The 18,626-nt window shown below is 42.3% G+C and overlaps 1 protein-coding gene and 1 non-coding gene across 3 annotated transcripts in view; both read left to right on the forward strand.

Annotated features, from left to right (window-relative positions):
• Positions 1-18,626, forward strand: part of SCHIP1 (schwannomin interacting protein 1) — a 621,980-nt gene that overhangs the window by 247,365 nt on the left and 355,989 nt on the right. The gene's annotated exons all lie outside the window — the stretch shown is intronic.
• Positions 5,155-5,259, forward strand: LOC132574533 (U6 spliceosomal RNA). Its single transcript, XR_009555611.1, has one exon. It is a non-coding gene; the product is annotated as a U6 spliceosomal RNA (small nuclear RNA).

An 18,626-nucleotide genomic window follows, 5' to 3' on the forward strand; every position in this document is an offset into this window, starting at 1 on the left:
CATAACAAGATGCCTTTCTAGTAAACAAATTGATGGAAACTGCCCAGCATTTCGTTGACCTTAACTGTGACCTTATGCCATTTGTGACAAACCTTATAAAATAGCTAAGATTTTCTTAAGTCCTACAAGCAGAAGGACTAGCAACTTGCCAAATTCTCTACTTCTGTGATATCATGGGGGAGGGAAAGCAGTATGGTATACCCCAATCTTGTCAGATCTCAGAAGCTAAGCAGGGTCAGTTTTTGGAAGCGAGACCTTGAAGGAAAACTCTGCAGAGGGTGGCAATGGCTAACCACCTCTGTTTCTCACTTGCCTTGAAAGCCCCTTGGGGGTTGCCATAATTGGCTGTGACATGACAGCACTTTATGCACATGTAGTGTCATGGTGGGGAAGGAAGGTGGCATGGCCTAACACATCAGATCTTGGAAGCTAAGCAGAGCCAGTACTTGGAAAGGAGACCTCCAAAGAAGACTATGCAGAGAAGGCAACGGCAACCCCTCTCTGCTTCTCACTTGCTTTGAAAATCCCTTGCTGGGGTTGACATAAGTTGGCTGAGATTTCACAGCGCTTTACACATACATAGACATCGTGTGTCATGGATGGAGTTCACACAGTCTTTGTAAGCCTTGAGCTGTTGTTGCAAGACCCTCCTTGCTCTTTTTCCTGACAGGGAAGGCACAATCAATGTTTCCTCAACAAAATGTTTCTTTAAATGATCACTTAATTGCAGTCCCTAAAAGGTAGCATTTATGTGCTCACAAATGTTAACTTTTTAAAGAAAGCTGATATAATTTTCTCTTTGGGGATGAAAGGTTTTCCAGTTAAGGAGAAAATAATTCTGAATATGAGGAATGCACTTTGCTGCTTTTAAGGTACTTAATTTGAATTCATGGTGATATTGGATGGGGAGGAAATAATTTCCCATAATCGAGCTCCATTTTCATAAGAGCTTGACTTCTTGAAGCATATTATTCTGGCGGGAAATGCACAACAAGCTGAGCTAAACAGGTAAAGAAGATTAAGTCTGTTTGCACGATAAGGACCACCTAAGTATGTTCTTTAAGTTATACAATCTGATGGTTTTAGATGAGGAATAATGGAAAGAAGCTGAAAATAGCAGTACGGGGTACATTCCTTTTTAAATTTACCATCTAATACTTGAGAAAGCACATCATAGTCCTATGAGTCTGGCATTGCATACTAGGAAGGGCTGTGTGTGTGATGGAACTTCACCCCCCCCCCAAAAAAATACTGCACACAAAAGTGTGAATCTTGTAACTGTATTCCATACTTGCTGGACAGCCTGTCCTTCAGAGCACATTGCTGCTTTGCTAGTGCAAGGGCTCATTAAATAGCATTGATTTTGCATGAGCAGAAGTGCTAGTGGTGGAGGAAGGCTACCCAGCACATGTTGAAAGCAGTCAATGGGACCCAAGCCAATACCTTCCTGACTCTGTATTCTTGTTCTCAGCCATTGTGCCATCTACTTTGCATGCAAAGCTTGGCAGCTGTGTGTCCGTAATGACCAGAAAGGATAATTCTAATAAAGATAATTAAATAGGCAGTAATTCAGGGTAGTTAATGGGCAGTGATTAAAGTTCAAGACAGATGAGATGCTGGGACACCCATGATCAGGTCTTCCTCAGCACCTTTGTAAGCTTCCTTGGAGCTGTTTGGAAGACTGACTTGGATTGGGTCCATATGGAGATGGAAAAAAAGGGTTATCTCTTTCACCCACACACAGTCTCATATATTGGACTAGAATCCTGAGCGGGGAGCAAGTAAAACAACAATAACAATGAGGAATCCATCTTTTTTTTTTCTTGCAAAGACTAATCATGCTGTAGAGGCTTCTAGATTCAGTTCATGAAATGATATGAGATGAAAATGTTACTTTCCCCCTGCCCCATCCATGCACAACTCTGATCCATACATGACCATAACATGCCTTTAAAAATATGAACTTCAATTAAGGTTGCCTGCTGGGTTGGGAAAAACCTGGAGATTTTTTTTGGGGGGGGGGTGGAGCTTGAAGATGGTGGGGTTTGGGGAAGGGAGGGACTTCAACAGGTTACAGTGCCATAGATTCTGCCATCCAAAGCATTTCTCCAGGGGAACTGATCGCTGTCTGTAGTTGTAATAGCTGCTAGAGATCTCCAGGCCCCACCTGGAGGGTGGCAACCTAAGTGCATGCTAAGAGAAAAACTCATAGAGACAGACTGAAGGAATTAGTATGAACACAGAAAGAGAAGGACAAAAAGAGAAAAAGATTGACATTTTAAAAGGCAGCTTCTTTTGCAGGTTGATGAGACTAAATCCAGATTTCAGGAGCAAAACAGTTGAAACTGCTTTTAAGGGTTGCACCCCTGTCAGATTATGTTTGAATGTTCTAGAAATGTACCTGCAGCACACATTAAGGTTTCAGGATGTTGAATGTGAATGCATGCTAACAAATATAACATGTGGATAGTCTGTAGACCATTTTATTCTCCCCCTAGTTTTGGAGGGAGATATATATATATATCTTCCTCCAAAACTAGGGGGAGAATAAAAATGGTCTGCAGACTATCCACATGTTATATTTGTTAGCATGCATTCACATTCAACATCCTGAAACCTTAATGTGTGCTGTAGGTACATTTCTATATATTCCTTGAAGGTAGGGTTGCCAACCTCCAGGTGGTGCAACAAACGGAGAATCACAGCAGAGAGTGACAGGAAGAAACCCTAAGGTTCCGTGATAACCAGCCTCCAAAGAAGCAATAAGACAACTATACAAATATACAAAACAAACTTCTATTATATTCAAAACACTCTGAGACAAACCATCTTATAAACATACCCTGATATACAGAACACCTAAAGTGAAAACAAAGGAAGGACATAGTCTTAGAAAGTTCATGATAAACAGTCCCACATGGACGATAATAAGTCCTTCCACATTCAAAGGAATCCTCAGTCCAGTTGCTCCTAAGGAGACCCTGTAGTGTATCTGAATGGTTTCAATTCCAAATATATGAAGTACACAGCATCACACACGATGAGGTAGTACTTTATATTCCTTCGTTTCACTAGAAGCTTTCAACAACTTTATAAGAGCACGGCAAGATTCCAATTCTTTGCACAGTTAAGTTACAATTTTCCAATCTGGCCATGCTCTGATAAAGTTGTTGAAAGCTTCTAGTGAAATAAGGGAATATAAAGTACTACCTCGTCACTGTGTGATGCTGTTTGGTGAAGTGGTTAAGTGCGTGGACTCTTAGCTGGGAGAACTGGGTTTGATTCCCCACTCCTCCACTTGCACCTGCTGGGATGGCCTTGGGTTAGCCATAGCTATCGCTGGAGTTGTCCTTGAAAGGGCAGCTGCTGTGAGAGCCCTCTCAGCCCCACCCACCTCACAGAGTGTCTTTTGTGGGGGGAGAAGATATAGGAGATTGTAAGCCACTCTGAGTCTCTGGGCAGGGTATAAATCTGCAGTCTTCTTCTTCTGTGTAGTTAATATATTTTGGAATTGAAACCATTCAGATACACTACGGGGTCTAATCAAGAGCAACTGGACTGAGGATTCCTTTGAATGTGGAAGGACTTATTATCATCTGTGTGGGACTGTTTATCATGAACTTTCTAAGACTATGTCCTTCCCTTGTTTTCACTTTAAGTGTTCTGTATATCATGGTATGTTTATAAGATGGTTTGTCTGTTTTGAATATTATAGAAGTTTGTTTTGTATATTTGTATAGTTGTCTTGTTGCTTCTTTGGAGGCTGGTTATCACAGAACCTTAGGATTTCCTCCTGTCAACCCCTAGGTGGTGGCTGGAAAATTCCTGGAATTACAACTGATCTTCAGGCAACAAAGATCAGTTCACCTAGAGAAAATGGTAGCTTTGGAGGTTGGACTGTAAGGCATTATACCCCATTGAAGGCCCTTCCCAAACCCCACTCTTCCCAGGCAACATCCCCCCCCTCCCCCGAATCTCCAGGTATTTCCCAACCCAGAGTTGGCAACCCTACTCAAAGGCCTCTGCAAATCTATGTGTCATTAGCATGAACCTTAAGAAGCAGTCAATTTCTCCTTTGAGTTTGTTTATAAGAATGAGTAGGAAAAGACTGTTAATGTAGGTCCCCTGCTTTGAAACAGCTTTTCCCCAGCCATGCAGATAATTTCTAATCTCTTCAGAAGTGAAGGTTTTAGTAGAGATGGGCTTTACGATTGTGACTATGCTTCAGCCTCTGCATGTGGTTTTGTCTGCGTTACCCGCTGCGGACGGACACAAGCTAATTTATTGAAGTTCTGCATTGCAATGTTTTATCTCAGAGACTGAGCACAGCACTGCAGCATGCTGGGCCACATTTGTGTTCCTCTTTACAAAACTCACATAAGCAAGATGTATGAAATGAGTGCTCTTAGGAATCATAACTTTAGTCAGAGCCAGAAATCTACAAAGGTAGTGTTCAGTCCCACATCAGCTATAGCATTAATAAGCTCGAGCTTTGTGTTTTGGTATCTGGTTGATTTCGATAGAATTCATTATAACAACACCCAATATGAAATACATAGACATGTATGCATTTAGGAAATTTTATTCATTTACAGAATTTATATGCTATCTCTCCAGAGACCAGCTCAAGAGGATTCACATATTTAAAAATGATACAATAAAATCATAAAATGACAATACAATTATCAACAGTAAAAACAAGCTATAAAAACAGCATAAAACAACATTCAGCATAAAATGATGTCTATAAAATGTCCCTGGCCTAGAAACAGATCAGGAAAACAGCTTTAAAAGAATGCAATGCCTCATTTAAAAAAATATTTTGGCCTGACACCTAAAGTAGATGCCAGTAAGGGGTGGGCAAAGGGGAGAAGGTGTTACCCCAACCTCAGCTCACTAGAAATTGGGTGGAAGTGTCTCTTCGGTTGGCCCTAACTGCATTGTTCTTGATGTCCCAGAGGGTTTTTTTTGGTAGTGTGGGAAGAAGTGGAAGCAATTCCCACTCTAGTGAAGAGGTGGCACATGAAGGGGCTCTTGAATTGCTTTATGAATGACTGTTTGGACTACAGCCAAATTATGTTCAGTTGATGAACCCAGATTATAAAGTATGTGTAAGAGGCATTAAAATTTGTGGTAAAATATGGGTTATGGATATTGGCTTCAATGACATGTGTATGCAAATTTAGACAATACAGAGAAAGATAGCACGAACCCTGTACAAGGATGAAACGCAATGTTTGTGAAGCATTCTCTATTTTTTTTGTGTCTGGAATCTTGTGGGAACCTGGGCTGTAGTTTCTCATAAAGCTACAAATTTTTCTTTTAAAAAAAGAATGTGAATTTGATGGATCCCTGCAGAGTCTGGAAAACAACAAAAGGATTTCCTGTGGTATTGAAGTTCTGGGCAGAGTTTGGCATGCCGTGAAGCAGTTGTGCGATTGCTTCAGCACATACCCAGGGGATACAAATGTGGCTCAGCACGCTGCAGAGCTGTGATCAGTCTCTTAGATAAAACTTTGCAGTGCAGCACATTAATAAATGATGTGTCCGTCCACAACAGCTAGTGCTGACATAACCACATGGAGAGGTGAAGCTTAGTCCCAGTCACAGCACACATTCACTACTACTAAACGGCATGGTGAAAAAGTCCTACATATTATAGGGGAGAAGGACAGAATTCATAGATATGGATGCTGTTTTCTGCAGCAGCCCCATGTTGAGCATAATGTATAGCAATGACAGTCTTCAAGGCCAGGCTCATATAGACGTTATTACAGCTGTCAGTCTTACTAAGCCAAAATATGAGTCCATTAGCACCTTAGAGATCAAAAAGATTTTCAGGCTATGAGTTTTTGAGAGTCACCTCTTGTTGGCCCCTTGAGGTGCTCTTGGACTCGTATCTGCTGTTCTTTTGTTGTTCAGTCACGCAGTCGAGTCTGACTCTTTGTGACCCCATGGACAAAGTCACGCCAGGCCCTCCTGTCCACCATCCTCCAAAGTGCTCAAATTCATGTTTGTTACATCAGTAACACTGCCCAGCCATCTCATCTTTTGCCATTCCCTTCTTCTTTTGCCTTCTGTCTTTCCCAAAGTATTTGAGCTTCAGCATCTGACCTTCTAGTGAACAGTCTGGGTTGATTTCCGTTAGGACTGACTGATTTGATCTTCTTGCAGTCCAACGGACTCTCTCAAGAGTCTTCTCCAGCACCACATCTCAAAAGCATCTATTCTTCTACGCTCGGCCTTCCTTATGGTCCAGCTCTCACAGCCATACATTACTACTGGGAATACCATCACTTTGACTATACAGACTTTTGTTGGCAGATCTGCTGTTCTGCTGCTGTTCTACTGCAAACCTGCTGTTCTACTGCAAACCAACATGACTACTCGCTGAAACTTACTAAACCTAGACTATCAGATCAAGAAGTCTGCCTTTTACATCAGTGCATATCCATCTGGGAAACATGGGATTAGTAAAAATGAGATATTAATGCACACATTCTGCTCCTGTACCTGATGGCATGTTGTTGGAAATCAATAGTACAGTGCTCATTAGATAGCTCTTCGTACTGATTGACCTTGATTGATTTACCCTGTGTTTATTTGATGTCGGGTCTTAAGGACTGCTATCAATTTACACTGCTCAGTCCAGTTTGAGTCATAGTGAGAAAGCCAGACTATTGGTACAGTAAATTAGCACACACAAAAGTAGTGTTTAGGGAAATTGGGGCCAGGATCCATTACTCTCCCTAATTTTTGCCTTCACAAACACAGGAAAAGAGTAAGAGTCCAGTAGCACCCTAAAGACTAACAAAATCTGTGGTAGAGTATGAGCGTTCCTGAGTCACTGTTCACTTGTTCAGATACATGTCTTCTTCAGACTCATGAAAGCTGATTCCCTACCACAAATTTTGTTAGTCTTTAAGGTCTACTGGACTTTTACTCTTTTCTGCTTCTACAGGCAGACTATCATGGCTACCCGTCAAGGGATGTTTTTACACTGACAGTTTGTGACTCTGTCACTGCATTGGAAACTCACCTTTTACATTACCTAACATTCTCACAACTGTTTTGCATCATTGCTGCCCAAAGCATCCACATTTGTTTTGGTGAGATGAGTTCTGGCGCTGCTGCTGCAATGTTTTTCTCGAAACTAGTTTTGATCCAGTCATTTCTCTACAGGCGTTTTAAACTTGTATTGTAGAAGTTTTCGTGTGTTTTAAAAGACTCCTCCAAAAGCCACAAGGTGCAGTAATTTGCATGAGAACTGACAGCATTTGAAATTTTTACATATCATTGCTTGCCTCATCTTGTAATTTAAATTTGTATTGTTTTTGCAGTGTTGACATGATTTCCAAGCAATCATATATATTTAACTAAGCACTGGTATTCTGTCTGCCCTCTGATCAGAGACACCCCCGCCCCCAAATTGAAACACTTTCAGCAGAAAATATAGAAGTTTGGCTATACAAAATGAGCAGACCAAATCCACAAATGTAAAAGGAAAATAATTAAAGTGAAACAGTGGCAGGCGATTTGAAGACTCTAAAACTCTGCATCATACTGAATGTAAAAACACCCTTGGTCTCTCAGCATAGGAAAAAACAGAGATTGGTGGATTGGGTTCATTTCAAGGCTCTGAGAGAGTTTTGTTGCAGCTGGAAATACAGCCAGAATGAATTTTTGAGAGTCCAGTCAACGAGCTTTTCATGGCATCAGTCTGCCAAGCCATAAGCTTACCTGTAGCTTATCCCTTACTATCTCCTGTTGGTCAATGCCTGAATGGACAAATATACAGTTTGAATGCACAACTCTTGATTTGTTGTATTGATCCCCAATAGGCTGTTTTATAGTCTGCATCGCTTCTCAGCTAGTGGGCTAGAAATCTCCGGCAGCTTTTGGCTTTCAGATTATCCACAAAGAATAGCAATTACTTTACAGAAAATACATGTAATAAGGATATAATGTGTACTGCCTGGTACCTGTGCAAGCACTGTTGGCAGGTTTTAAGTGACCAGAAGACTTTAGAAGCAAGTGAAGAAAAACCCCTTGGCATCCATTTCAAAATAAGGTTCTAGCCATCAAGGTTGCGGAGGAAAACCAGAAAAGGCAATGATAATGTTCTTTTAATTGCTTAGAAAATTGGAGTTTTTAACATTTAATCTCCTGGTTTGTGATCTTTTTGATAATACTAAAAGGCAGTTGAAGTCGTTCAGTCTGTGAACAGATGAATTTTCATGAGGACTGGTCCTTAAGTTTTCTCTGGCTTGAGAACCAAGGAATGCCACATGATTTACCGGTTAAATAAAATAAATTTATTGTTATAATAATATACTGCAGGATAAAATCCTGTTCTCTTTCTCTCCCCACCCTTTCCTTGTGAATCTGAAGGCTGATTTGAGGGGCTATACATGCTGACTTTTTCTGCAATAGATGGAAAACTGAAATAGTGAAACTATTAACTGGACAAAACTTATTTATTTATTTATTTAATTAGATTTTAAACTGTCCTTTCGCCAAGGCAGGGCTCTGGGCAGTGCACAACATGGTAAATTCATAACATATATAATTAAACACAGTATTGTGATGGTGCTCTTGGACACTTGTAACATCACAGTTGTCCATGTGTGCGGTCATACAGTAAATATGCAGTAAACCTGAATGTAGTTGTATGAATAGGTCCTTACAGTGTCTTGATCATTTTTATAATACATTCTGTATATTACATATACAGTCACTTAAAACCATCAAATGTTTCAGCATTTGCCCTTAAACATTCTTATTACTTTCTTCTGATCTTATGCTACGTCTGAGAGTTCCCTAGAGTTCCTTCAGAAATATTATTTCCTGACAAAACCCTGTTCATGACATTTTGTGGAAACCTTACCTTGTTTATCCTTGAACATCTGTATGCCTGAGTTAATAACCTTTAATTATCTCTTTCTGGCATGTATTAAATCACCCCAAGGTGTTGCTTGGATATGAATGAAATTGGCCCTCCAAGACAACTGTGTGTGGGGGGGTGGGGGAATGGTGGACTGTAAAACTAGGTGGACCACTGGTTTGATCCAGCTGGACTCTTCTTATATTCTTAAGCTTTTCTGTTTCCTTTAAGCCTTCTACAAAAGGAATTATCAGCTTCTGGTTTCAGCAGGTTAGAATTTGGCAGCAGGATCTACCAAAATCCAGATGTGGCTGGTGTTTAATGCCCTGGTTCATTGCCCAAAGAGCACAGTTTTACTGGTTAAGCCAGAAAAATACCAACTGGTTAGCTGGTTTAACTAACCAGACCTATCTCCTAAGGGATGGAAAATCTAATTAAATTTTTCTAGGACATCTTTTTATGTCCTCCAGTGACAGTAATTATACAATTTAGCCTAATAGCATAGTCTATTGCATAAAGTCCTTCTTAAATAAGTTGGAAGGGTTTTTTTAATGTCGCTGTGCAGAAAACTTCATTGCATTGCACATTAAATTGCCATGGCCTATGACCATGTTTTCAATCAACTCATTTAATGGCCTTGCATTAAAATGGCAGTAAAGAATTTTTTTCCTGTGAATTTCTAATTAAGTCAATTCATGATAATGTGAGAGCAACAAACTCTGTACACAGGGCAATCAATACCTTGCTAATTGATTTAGGATGGTGTCCTCTGTTGAAACAATACCTGGAACTGTTTCAGAGGCACCATTTCCAACTTGCCTTATTTATTTATTTTATTTTTATTTATTTGATTTGATTTATATCCCGCCCTACCCCACTGAGGCGGGCTCAGGGCGGCTCAAGGAAGTAAGGTGGAACTTATAAAAAGCTTCATGTGTTGTTCATCTAAGGAAGCAATCCTAAACTGGTCTAATCGGAAGTATGTCCAGTATTATTCCTGTGAATTTAGGGGGAGGTATTTGTGAGTTTCCTGCATTGTGCAGGGGGTTGGACTAGATGAGCCTGGAGGTCCCTTCCAACTCTATGATTCTATTCAGTGGGCACCTTCCCAGGAAGGTGTTCTTCTCATCCATGAATGCGTGGTCTCTGAAATATTGACACAGAGCTATTTACATGTTGGATTCAGATGTGAGCAGCATTGGTAATTTTTGCTTGTTCTGATGAATGTTGGAGAAAATCCTGCTCTTTGTCTTCTTGGCAAAGTCATTGACAGAGCATCAATCATTGAGGTCAACATTGGCAGAGAATTTTGTTTTCACCCCCGAAAGCCTGAAACGGCTATCCATAGCGTCAGGAAAAGGCGCCTCATACATTACACTTCCGTCAAAGTTAGATATGAGAAATCCTTTAATGCCTTCTCAATAATGTGAATTGCCAATTGGAAATGTGATAAAGTGTCACAAACGGCTACAAAGATTTGAACGGCATTCATAATAATATGCTCAGTTGTGGAGCGGGGAAGCTGGGTATTCTCCAGTGGGCTGTCGGCAGGGAAGAAATTTTCAAATCTATTTTGTGGCTTCAAATTGAGAAAAACAAGAGGTCCTTTTTTTTTCTTAAGACAGAAGGCTTGTCTGGTAGTACCTGGCTCCTTGTTTCTGGACCAAGTAGGGATGCCAGCCTCCAGGTGGGGCCTGAATATCCTCCAGAATTACAGCTCATCTCCAGACTACAAAGATCAGTTCTCCTGGAGAAAATGGATGCTTTGGAGGGTGGATTCTATGGCATTGCACCCCACTGAGATCCTTGTCTTCCCAAGTTCCACCCCCCAATCTCCATGAGTTTCTCAACCCAGAGCTGGCAACCCTATCCCCCTAGCTGGGCAGGGGGTGTCAATCCTAGGGTCAAGCTCACCTGTGGGGTGCCTCAGGGAGCAGTTCTCTCCCCAATGCTGTTTAACATTTATATGCGCCCCCTTGCCCAGATTGTCCGGAGGTTTGGGCTGGGTTGCCATCAATATGCAGATGACACCCAGCTCTATCTACTAATGGACGGCCGGCCTGGCTCCGCCCCAGGGAACCTGGATCGGGCCTTGCAGGCTGTAGCGGCGTGGCTTAGATTGAGTGGGTTGAAGTTGAACCCAGCGAAGACAGAGGTCCTTTGCGTGGGTCGCGGCGCCCAGGGAGGGGAAATAGCTCTCCCAACCTTCGACGGCGCACCATTGGAACCAGTGCGCCAGGTAAAGAGTTTGGGTGTTTTACTGGAGCCTTCATTATCAATGGAGGCCCAGATAGCAGCCACTGCCAAGTCAGCATTCTTTCATCTGAAGCGGGCAAGGCAGTTGGCCCCCTTCCTGGAACGCCGCGACCTCGCAACAGTGATCCATGCAACGGTCACCTCAAGATTGGACTACTGTAATGCCCTCTACTTGGGGCTACCTCTGTGCCGGACTCGGAAGCTGCAGCTAGTGCAGAATGCGGCGGCCAGGCTGTTACTGGGGCTCCCGAAATGGGAGCACATACAGCCGGGGCTGCGCGGACTGCACTGGCTGCCAGTTATCTACCGAGTCCAGTACAAAGTGTTGGTTATTACCTTTAAAGCCCTATATGGCCAAGGACCTGCCTACCTAAGGGACCGTCTCTCCCCGTATGAACCCCAGAGGGCACTGAGGTCAGCAAGTAAAAACAAAATGACCATCCCTGGGCCGAGAGAGGCCAGGCTCCAAAGCACCAGGGTGCGAGCCTTTTCAGTTGCGGCACCTGCACTGTGGAACCAGCTCCCGGAGGAGGTGCGGGCCCTGCGGAACCTCGACCAGTTCCGCAGGGCCTGCAAGACTGCCCTTTTTAGACGCGCCTATAATGATACGGACTGCTGAGTTGCAATGAACGAAGAACCGCCATCTTTAACACCATTTAAATTGGCAGAATCAGCGCCAGAACAGCTATTACTGCCAGATATATATATAATGTAATGTAAATTAAGTATTTTAATTGAATTAACGGGTTTTTATGTGTAATTTTAATTGTTAATCTAATGTTTTACTATTTATGTTAATATATTATTTACTGTTAGCCGCCCTGAGCCGCTTTGCGGGGAGGGCGGGGTAGAAATAAAATTTATTATTATTATTATTATTATTATTATTATTATTATTATTATTATTATTATTATTATTATTATTATTATTATTATTATTATTATTTTCTGGTTATTAGAGTTGCCAGGTCCTAATTTGCTGCCAGCAGGGGTTCTTGGACCCAGTCTGGGAGTCTTCTGCCATGCATATTTCACTGCATGGCATGATGATGTTGCACAGAAGTATGACACTTTAGGTTTTGGGCAAAAACTCTGTGGTTTTCTTGCTACAAAACAATAGACTTTGTCCAAAGCTCAGAGTGTCATCATGCTGTGTTGGTGGCACAGTGACATCATCGCATTAGGGATGAGTGACATCATCACATTAGGAATGTTGTGTGATGATGTCCCTGTCTGGGGTGGGGTTTCCCCACCAGTCAGCTGGGGTCTGGTGGATTGGTACTGTGAAGAGTGGGAGTTCCCCTGACTGGACCAGATGCCTGGCAACCCTACTTTTTATGGAATGGACAGGGGTGTAGCTAGTGTTTTTCCCTACTTGGGGATTGTAACATTTCCAGGATGTGTCAGGCTCTCTCCAGTCAATTTACATGCAGAGAGGAGCAGTGACATTATGGATGGGAAGAATCCACCTCCCTCCTGAAAGAAGAAGGCTATCTTTATTTTAAGACTTCCCACAATCATTTTAAACTTTTTATTTATTTGTTTAGAAAATGCATATGCTGCCTCTCCAGAGATTTGCTCAAGGAAAACGATGTAACAAAATCATTGAAACAACAATGTAAGAATTGTAAATATTCAGACAACCCATAAAATGACAATGCAGGGGCATTAAAATGGCATAAAACAAGAGGAAACATCCTAAAATATCTGTAATGCAGTCTTTAAGAAGATAACAAAAGCCAGCATTGTGTAGTGGTTAAAAGCGGCAGACTAGTATCTGAGATAACCGGGTTTGAGTCCTCACTTGTGCCATGGAACCTTGCTGGGTGACCTTGGGTCAGTCACACACTTTCAGCCTAACTTACCTCACAGGGTTGTTGTGAGGATAAAATGGAAAAGAGGAGAATGATGTAAGTTGCTTTGGGTCCCCATTGGAAAGAAAAGCAGGATATAAATAAAGTAAATAAGACAAATGGAGACAAATGGAGACTCCTGACCTGCCTCATGTTACATATAGTTGAACCCTGTATCTTGTGGACATTACAGAGAACAAGTCCCCCAAATGCCGAGAAATATTTTAAAAATGGATTATGGAGGTGACCTTCCCATGCTCACAGGAGCAGGGCATACCATCCCCTCCTGATCTTAATCTTTAAGTGGAAATGGCCCTGTCGTAAATTTAAAACTTGTGAGGCTTCTTTTTTTTTTTAAGATTTGGGTGTATAAAACTGGCTGTATCTGTGCAGGAGAATTTCAGAAGGGTGTTCCAGATGGGGCAGAGTGAGATCAGCTACCCATCCTTGCATTCTGTGCCTGAGGCACTATAATTATTTGTGGGTGGGGAACCTGTCCTACAAGAGATCCCCCCTCCCCCCCAAAAAAAATCAGGTTTTGAATTTCATGCCAGTTTGGTTTATTGTTAGCAGCCTTGGGTCTTTTTTTGGTGGGAAGAAAACAGGATACAGGCATCTTCAAGTGCATAAATAAAACAAATTCCTCATAATATAACCCAACACTGCCCCATAAAGATTTTGATGCAGCAACTAGGAGTGTAGTGCCAATTATGAGGTTCCCTCCATTGTAATTATTACCCTTCTATCTGGTGGGGTGATGAATGGGTGGTACTTATCCACTAGTACTATGGATTATTACAATATATAAGAAGCCAGATGTCTCTAAATGGGAATTTTGGAAACAACACCGGCATGCCTTACTAACTTTACCAGCAAACTGTGAACTGCCGTCTTTCGTACTTGCAGCTACAAACTCAACAGAAGTCAACTCATTCAAGGAGCCAGTCTGGTGTAAGGGAAAAGCCACTGCCTTCTGGGACAGCTACCCTGAAAGCCTGTCTGTTTTAAGAGCTGCTGCTGCAGCAGCTTATTAGTAGTGACTTGGGGCAGCTTGTGGGGAGGCAGGCCTTGGTTACCTACTGACTGGCTCTTTGCCTCTTGTAGGGAAAGGAATCCCCATGAGAAGACAAGTGATGGATGCCAGCCAGAGGGCATGCATGGCCTGTCAAGTTACCTTTAAAAGCCACTGAGCAGGAGCCAATGAGAAGGCACCCAGCTGCTCTCCACAGACTGCAGTTGAGAGAGCCAACAGGAGGGGGGGTATGGTGCTAGAAATCCTCATAACCCTGCATTCTGCAAGGGTCCCCTGAAGATGACATTGGAGTGGACCAGCAGATAGGTGGGGCTAGGGTTGCCAGGTTCAATTCAAGAAATATCTGGGGACTTTGGGGGTGGAGCCAGGAGCAAGGTTGTGACAAGCATAATTGAACTCCAAAGGGAGTTCTGGCCATCACATTTAAAGGGACTGCACACTTTTTAAATGCCTTCTTTCCATTGGAAATAATAAAGGATAGGGGCACCTTCTTTTGAAGCTCATAGAACTGGACCCGCTGGTCCAATCCTTTTGAAACTTGAGGGGTGTTTTGAGGAGAGGCATTGGATGCTATGCTGAAAATATGGTGCCTCTACCTCAAAAAACAGCACCCCCCAAGCCCTAGATACCCATGGATCAATTCTCCATTATTCCCTATGGGAATAAGTCTCCATAGAGAATAATGGAGAGCCCAGTAAACATTTCCCTCCCCCCCCCTTTCTGATGACCCTGAAGCAGGGGGAGGGCCTCCAAACTGGGGGATCCCCTGTCCCTACCTGGGGATTGGCTACCCTAGGTGGGGCCCTGACAACTCCTCCCCCCAAGAGAGCCAGTTTGGTGTAGTGTTTAAGTGTGTGGACTCTTATCTGGGAGAACCGGGTTTGATTCCCCACTCCACTTGCAGCTGCTGGAATGGCTTTGGGTTAGCCATAGCTCTCGCAGAAGCTGTTCTTGAAAGGGCAGCTGCTGTGAGAGTCCTCTCAGCCCCACCCACCTCACAGGTTGTCTGTTGTGGGGGGAGAAGATATAGGAGATTGTAAGCCGCTCTGAGTCTCTGATTCAGAGAGAATGGTGGGGTTTAAATCTGCAGTCTTCTTCAAGTTTATTTGGTTCTGTCAGCCCTTATGAAGCTTCTGCAATATGGCCTTCTTACTCATTCTGTGTAACTCATCACTGAAGCATAAACCGAGCTGGCTTTAGTAGCACTTAGAATGTAGAAGAGTGATGGGGGAGCCCTAAGTTCGGATCTCCATTCTGCCCTGAAGCAAAACAAATGAGCTTGGACCAGTCATTCCTACATGCAAAAGCAAAGAAGAATAGAAAGTATATGTGGAAATGAACTTTTGTGCCCTTTTTTCTAAAGGTTTTTTAATGAATGCATTACTATACCAGTCAACATGTTGCTATTGTTAGACTTTCTTAAGATTAAACTGTTTACCTGATTTTTATTATATTATATTTCATTACATATGCTATATACTGTACTGTATTATACCCTGACTTGGATGGCCCAGGCTAGCCCAATCTGGTAAGATCTCAGAAGCTAAGCAGGGTCAGCCCTGGTTAGTATTTGGATGGGAGACCACCAAGGAAGTCTAGGGTAGCTATGTGGAAGAAGGCAATGGCAAATCGCTTCTGCTTGTCTCTTGCCTTGAAAGCCCTGTGGGGTCACCATAAGTTGCCTGCATTTACACACACAGCAGTTTACACACACGCATTAGTCTATGCTGTACTGTATTGTACTAAACTATACTATATGGAGTCAGGCAATGGCAAACCACCTCTGCTCATCTCTTGCCTGGTGCATCCGACTAGATTTTTGAAATACATTAAAGATCAAACCACAGCCGACTGGAATGGCTTCTCTTTTTTTTAGATTTGGTGTGTTCCCCTCTTTCCTTGGTTTCAACCACATCCCTGTAACATCTACTTCCAGACTAATGTAAGGCAGCACTCCTTCCATGCAAGAAATGGATGGAAGGGTTTTGTGTTCAGCACATAAAACCATGCACTGCGATTTCTAATCAGGAAAATTCAAGTGTGGTGTCACTGGTCGCAGACTGTGGCAAAGGATGAATGAGATTAATGAGGGCAGTCGAAGCTAGTTTTCCCCACTGTCGCTCTTTCTACAATGTACAAAGTGGCTCATGGGGTGTGTGTGTGTGTGTGTGGCACAGAGAAGGGAAAGTGATGTTGCATATTTATTCCTAGTGTTGATTGTACATCCAAGGGAGCCGCAGTTCCAAAGACAACAGAGCTGTGAAGCCAGGGAAAGCAATCTCATTGAAAATGACTCATTTGCATCATATGTATATATATATTTGTCTCATTGCTGTTTACTAGTGTTGTGCTTTCATGAACCGTTTGTCAATATTTAATTTGTTGGTTAAGGCTAAAGTATGCAGTCAGGACAATTAGAAAATTAGTAACTCTGCATGTTAATTGAATGTTGGTTTATTCTGTTCTGATTATAACAACCTGAAGAAGATTAAATCAATACTGGGTTCTCCTTGGATCATTGGTGTATCGACTACTTCCTTGGCTCTTTAAACATAATACAATCTGTGCTTCTGTACTGTGCTTCCTTGCTGTGCCCTCTCCTAGAAGGATACAGCCCTTCTCAGTCCAGTTGTGATCTTTTTTGGCCATTGCCTGTGTCTTCTGAAATAACTGTAAGAGAGTAGAAGGGCATCTTCCATGCTGATGTGCAGATGATATTGCAAAGTGTCCTTCTTTTAGAGGCCTTTCTATTAGAAATATTCTACCAAACATTCTCTAGGGACCATTTTTGATGTTTGGTTATTGAATTTTCATTGTTGTTAAAAGTGGGTGTTTTTTTAAGATTTACTTTTTGCATAACTTTCTACGTTGCTTTAGCCTCTTTTTCTAGAGAGAAAGGCAAGATAGAAATTGTTTACATAAACAAATAATATAAGCCTACTAGTAAATCGGCATAGATTGCATTGGTATATAGGTGATCATTTTTGTGGGAGCCCACCAGCCAAGAGCTTTTCCCTTGGCACCCAGGTGACAATAACCCCATTCTGGAACAGTGAAGAGAGAACAGTACAAATACAATGGAGAGAAAAACTTAGTACCATTGGGATACCTATGCAGTTGGTATAGTGTTTCTTCCCCCTTAGGGGACGAAGGAAAAAAAAACACCTCCATAGTGCTGAAAGAGGACATTGCCTGAACAAAAAGAAATTAAGGACAGTTTCCTGAAATTAGAGGCAGGGGGTGGAAAAGACTTTTTGTGGTCTGTTTTTTACGTTGCCTTGGGTTGAGAAATTTCTAGAGATTTGGGGCCAGAGTTCGAGGAGGGGAGGGACCTCATCAGGGAAATGATGCCACAGAGCCTACCATCCAAAGCTACCATTTTTTCCAGGAGCACTGATCATTGTAGTCTGGAGATCAGTTGTAATTCTAGGAGAATGCCAGTCCCCACTTGGAAGTTGGCAACTCTATCTGTTTAATTGGTTACAGGAGTATACTTATGCATGTACCTGCTGCCTTATACCTAATCAGAGCATTCATGTGTCAAGGTCAGGATTGTCTACTTTGACTGGAAGCAGCTCCCCAGGATCTTTGATCTTTCATATCACCTGTTGCCTGATCCTTTTAACAGGAGATGCTGGAGCATTGGCCTTCTGCATGCAAGGCAGATGCTCTACCACTGAGAAATGGTCCATCCAGTCTCAGCTGTGCCTGGAACTCTTTTCTGGGCATTCTAGCCACATACATGAATCAAATCAGTGGCTTTTGGTATGCTGTGCTAGTTCTTCCGTAGTGTGCTTTGCCATTCTCTAATGTTGTAAGCTTGATGCAGTTACCATTTACTAAGCTCTTTCTCCATCAAAAAACATGCACCTGCCCAGGACAGATCATTGAAGGTTAAGCCCTTCTCCGTATTATCAGAGCTAGTCACCCTCAATACCAAATGAAGAATATTGCAATGTTGTCTTGTCCTGCAGCAATTCCTCACATTTCAAGGACAAGACAAAGAAAAAGCTTAGACATGGCCCAAGAAAAGCAAGTCCTTGCTTGATTCAACATAACTTTAAATTACTTTATAATTAAATTAAACTGGGCCAGCTCCAGATTTTGAACACCATAAGCAGCTTACCTTCTAATGATTCCTCACCCCACCCCCCATCCCCGCATGCTGTTTCTTCATGCTTATGTGTTTGTGCAAACACTGCTATAGGAGAAAGTGGTATCTGTGAAAAAATCTAGAGCTCACACATGTTTTTACTTCTAGAGGCTGTAACCCAAAGACTTTAACCATGTTTGCATCATCCTGGCAAGTGTTGCTTTCAAGTGTTGCACAGCTATCAACCTATTTATACACAGTGATAGCAACATGGAAGCTCATGTGAGTGAATTCACCTGGGCCACTGACCTCAAGAAACAAGGGAGCTGGATAGATGTGACTACGGTTCTGAGCTGATACCACTCAGTCAGAGTGGAAGAAGTAGTACAAGGGTTTGTTTTTATACTCCACTTTTCTCTACTGCAAGGTGTCTCAAAGCGGCTTACAATCCCCTTCCCTCCCTGTCCCCATAGTAGTCACCTTGTGACTGAGCTAAGTGGGGCTGAG

Source organism: Heteronotia binoei, chromosome 6, assembly GCF_032191835.1.
Source record: "Heteronotia binoei isolate CCM8104 ecotype False Entrance Well chromosome 6, APGP_CSIRO_Hbin_v1, whole genome shotgun sequence".
NCBI lineage: Eukaryota > Metazoa > Chordata > Lepidosauria > Squamata > Gekkonidae > Heteronotia > Heteronotia binoei.